General features: G+C 46.7%; 1 protein-coding gene across 1 annotated transcript in view; it reads right to left on the bottom strand.

The window, feature by feature from the left end:
* Nucleotides 1-5000, bottom strand: part of LOC123516741 — a 153778-nt gene that overhangs the window by 81058 nt on the left and 67720 nt on the right. The window lies entirely within an intron of this gene.

Below are 5000 nucleotides of genomic sequence, written 5' to 3'. Positions count from 1 at the left end.
GTGTGTGTGTGTGTGTGTGTGTGTGTGTGTGTGTGTGTGTGTGTGTGTGTGTGTGTGTGTTTGTCTTGCTTTCGTTTAAGGGATGCTGAGAATAAAATTGAAGAGAAAAGAAGAAGAAGAAGAAGAAGAAGAAGAAGAAGAAAGAATGATGATAATGATGATAATGATGAAGGATAACAATGAATCATGCACTAACTTGTATGAGAGAGAGAGAGAGAGAGAGAGAGAGAGAGAGAGAGAGAGAGAGAGAGAGAGAGAGAGAAGGATGATGATGGTGATTATCATTACAAAGAGAGCGGGGAGGAGAAAGAAGAGAAAGGTTGAAGTAATGATGATAATGGCATAAAAGAAGAAGAAGAAGAAGAAGAAGAAGAAGAAGAAGAAGAAGAAGAAAGAGGAGGAGGAGGAGGAGGAGGAGGAGGAAAAGGGGGACGAAAATGACAAGGAATAGGAGAAAGAGGAAATCAAAAGCGGATAGCAGTGCCGGTAGATGACAAGTAGCAAGACGAGGAGGAGGAGAAGGAGGAGGAGGAGGAGGAGGAGGAGGAGGAGGAGGAGGAGAGAGAGGAGGAAGAGGAGGAGGAGGAGGATCAGTGGAGTGGGAAGAGACAGATAAGGAGGTGGTCGGTGTGTCTTAATTGTCTTAAGTGCTGAAAAAAATCGAGGCAAATGAATAATTATCCACTGACAGGTATGCATTTGGCCACGACCACACGCAAAAAAGAAAAGAAAAAAGAAGAAGAAGAAAAAGAAGGAAAAATAAGAACCACCCTCCCAGTTGTGAAACATTGATAATAAACTCGACACTTGAAATTTGTTGGTTGTTTTTCACATCAGCGGCGGCGTAAGTGGAAAAGTGATTCTCGAGTCTGTATGTATTCTAACACACTGTTTTTCAAAGGCCACCCGCTGGAGGGGATGATTAGCTTGCGTTTCCTTGACTGTTTTTCCTATTGATGACTGTCCTTGCTAAACTCTCACCACATAAACAAAACAAAAAGGAAATAAAGAAAAAAAAAACGCATCCTTGAAAACCATAATAACCTCTACTAGTCTGTTAAACGTGGTAGAGAAAACGAATTCTAGACTCTTAACATTGGCTAAACACAGAGACTTGGTGTTGGAATTTATTTAAGTAGCCTGGGTTGTCTTGGTAAGATTGTCAAGGTTGGGTGAACATGTGTTGTCCTTGTTAACATGTCACTGCCAGTTGTCTTTCATTCACGCGCCTGCTATACATCATTCACTTTTTTTCCTCCGCGTCACGACCAGACAAGTTTTTCATCCATCACCGCAGCTTGAGTCTCTTCCTACGCCGCCTGTTTGGTTCCTCATCAGCAGTAGCAGTCAATAAGTACTGTGCTATACAAGGCGAGGCTGTGTGTGTGTGTGTGTGTGTGTGTGTGTGTGTGTGTGTGTGTGTGTGTGTGCGTGTGTGTGTGTTTGTTTGAGTGCGTGCATCTACTCCTGGCCATACATGCTGTACTGGCTCGCACAGTTCTGGTTTGCTTAGCTTTGACATTTCCTCCCTGGTATGCAATGTGGGTATAGTGTAAGACGAGACTGCCAGAAAATGTTGCGAGACCACCCCGCGGCGTGTGTCAGACCGACCACCCGCCGGCCTCACGCACACTCTGACAGCCCCGACACACACGCACGCACTCACACTTACACACACACACACACACACACACACACACACACACACACACACACATGCTCCACGCTCCCCACACATGCGAGTCTTGCCAGTGATCGTGACGGGATAATCCTCGATCTCAATTTACATCATGGAAATTATGGTGAAAATTATCTAAAAATCCACATCACGAGGCGAGTCCATTGTATAATTGGTATAATAGTTTTGCTTACGACGCCCGCCAGGCACCACTAAAGAACAGATTGTCTCGGCCACTTTACTTTATTATTTGGGCTGAAATTGACGTAAAGTTTCATTGAGTCGTAATTAGAAGCCGTTTTTTTTTCTTTTATCGTGTTAGAAGAAGATCAGGAGGAAGAAGAAGAAGAAGAAAAAGAGGAGGAGGAGGAGGAGGAGGAGGAGGAGGAATAAAAGAGCAAGAACATTATATATCTGGGTAAGAGAAATGGGAGACAATAGACCATAGTCATCACCATCACCACCACCATTCTGCGTCACTGCCGCATTCTATATTACAACAACACCACAACTTTTCCTCCTCCTCCTCCTCTTCCTCCTCCTTTCCTTCTCCTGCTCCTCCTCCATCTTATCCCATTCTACCCCCTCTGACTCCTCTTAATTCCTCCCTGAGTCTATTCTTCGTTTGTCTCCATCCATCTCATTCAATCCGTCATCCAGAGCCCACACACACACACACACACACACACACACACACACACACACACACACACACACACACACACAAACCGGCTTGTCGCGCGCTAACAATCAGACGCCACTGAGCGATTTCAGACGCTTGAGTTAATGACCTGATGAAGTTGTTAATCAGGTTCGCCGGGAAGAGGGGGAGGGAAGGGGACGGGGAGAGGAAGGGGGTTCGGACAAGCTTGATTGGACAACTCGATTGCGGCGCGGCGCGGGCAGGGCGACACTTAAATGTTCGCTTAAATGACTCAACCCTTCGGTGCGCTCTCTCTCTCTCTCTCTCTCTCTCTCTCAGCACCAAACAGTCCGCCCAGGTGAATGCTAAAACCTGTTCTAATTAGATGTAAATTCGATAGCCCAGCTCCTCTTTGTTTTGACTGGACGACGAGCGACAGGTTAATGATGAGCTCAGCGGTGCCCAATCCTCCACCTGGACCCCGGGGAGCCGGGCGGCGGCGCTCGTGGGGAGGGGGGAAGAGGACGTGGAGAAGTGTGAGAGAGAGACGGAGGTGAGCGAAGGAGTGGTAAGGCGGGTCTGGGATCAGGGAGCACGAGGCGGTGGCTGCCGCTGTGCTATTAGAGGAGGGCGAGGCAATGGGAGGCGTGGCGGGGCGTGGTTGGAGTGAGGCGTGGTGGTGACACTGCTGCAGGGAGGACTGATAACGAAAGGTACGGGCGGGTCAGGGTTGAGAGAGAGAGAGAGAGAGAGAGAGAGAGAGAGAGAGAGAGAGAGAGAGAGAGAGGCATACTTTTATATAAACAAAACAGACTAGCAGACAGACAGACAAACAGACAGACAGACAACCTCACCATTCCTCCACGCTCCTCACCACCGCCTGGGGAACACGCGGGGTGAGGAATGAACTGCCTCCAAGGTAGTTGAAGTACTAACTTGACCCAACCTAACAAAAAAATTTAACCTAACCTAACCTAACCTAACCTAACATAACATAACATTACTTTAACCTAACTTAACCTAACTCAACTTAATCTAATCTAACCTAGCCTAACGTAAAGTAACCAAACCTACCCTTTCCAACTCAAATTAAGCCTACCGAAACCTATCATAACTTAACCTAACCTCGCTTAACAGAAAATGTACACTGCCACCACACACCGTAACTATCCTTCACTCTTGAGAGGGCCACTGCATTTAAGACCCGAAGTCCAGAGTTACCTTACTGCGTTGCTCATCTCATCACTGGCTCGTGCTCATTGTAAGCTTACGGGATTGCACTTGCTGACTGATTAGCCATCTCAGCTGCTGCCTGACTCACTGGCGAGTTTATAACCGGCCTGACTGGTGGCTGCCTGCTTGCTTACGAGCTGCGTTTGATTGGCTGATTGACTGTTTGATTGCTGCTTTTGGTGGCCCCGGGATTTAAGTACAGCAAGATAGCCACAGGTTCGTCCTTTCGTGGTGGGATTAATGTCGTGTGTTGCCTCTTTTTCATTCGAGACACGCGACTCATAGAACTCTTAACCGAACCTAACCTAAGCTAAACTAACTTAACCTAACCTATTGTAGCTTAACTTGGTCTAACCCTATCCTAATCTGAATAAACCAAACGCAATGTAACCTAAACTAGCCTAGATTACCGACCTATCCTAACCTCACTTCACGCAACCATACCTTATAACCTAACTTATGCCTTACCTAACCTAACTTCGCTTATCTTAAACTAAACTAAGAGGAATGAATTTATTATCATGACTTTTTTTTTTTTTTAGTGTACGGATGCAATTAGTTTACAAGCAATCACGTGTCAAAACAGGCTAAGTAATCCTCTAAAGGAAGTTAATGTGAGGTTCCTTTCTTTATTGCGCTTTCGTCATTACTCTGAGCAAGAAGTGGCTTTATGGAATATGAAACCTTATAAGTGTGAATATATGACTACGAGAAAATATTACCCAAGACCCAAACCAGAAGAATAAAAACTGACTGACTGACTGCATGCCTGACTGGGCTGACTTAACTCATTCCTAAACTGACTGACTGACTGACTGACTGACTGACTAACTGGCCACTTGATTAAATGACTGGCTCAGATTGCGTGTGCTTTACTGACTGACTGACAAACTGACTAACAAGCGGGCGGACAGACAGCCAGAATGACTAGATCGTAGACTGTGTGACTGACTCGCTGACCAACTGGCATGCTGACAGTGACTAGCTAGCTAAGTGAAGAGAGAGAGAGAGAGAGAGAGAGAGAGAGAGAGAGAGAGAGAGAGAGAGAGAGAGAGAGAGAGAGAGAGAGAGAGAGAGAGAGAGAAAAGAGTAAGGGAGGAGGAGGAGGAGGAGGAGGAGGAGGAGGAGGACGGGCAGGGGAAATATGAGTTTTTGCCGGTAGAATCAAGAGACTCCCTTAAAGGACTCCCAAATGGTCCGTGCCGCTCGTCCTTGACTGCATCTGGCTCACCCTTAAACTACAAGTGTGGAGAGCGCATTACTCCAACCCAGAGAAGAGCGAGGGATGCACCACTAAGCACTCCTGCCCCTCTCCCTCCCTCTCCCTCCTCTCCCCCATCATCTACCACTCTAGGACAAAATGTTAAGTTGTTTTAGGGGAGGGGAAGGGAAGGGACACACGAAGGGAGGACGAGGGGTGGTCTCTTAAAAGGGGAAAGGGAGATA

Source organism: Portunus trituberculatus, chromosome 41 (genome assembly GCF_017591435.1).
Source record: "Portunus trituberculatus isolate SZX2019 chromosome 41, ASM1759143v1, whole genome shotgun sequence".
NCBI classification, from domain to species: Eukaryota; Metazoa; Arthropoda; class Malacostraca; order Decapoda; family Portunidae; genus Portunus; species Portunus trituberculatus.
Note: the sequence above shows the minus strand (reverse complement) of the source record. Positions and strands in the feature narration are given on the sequence as shown.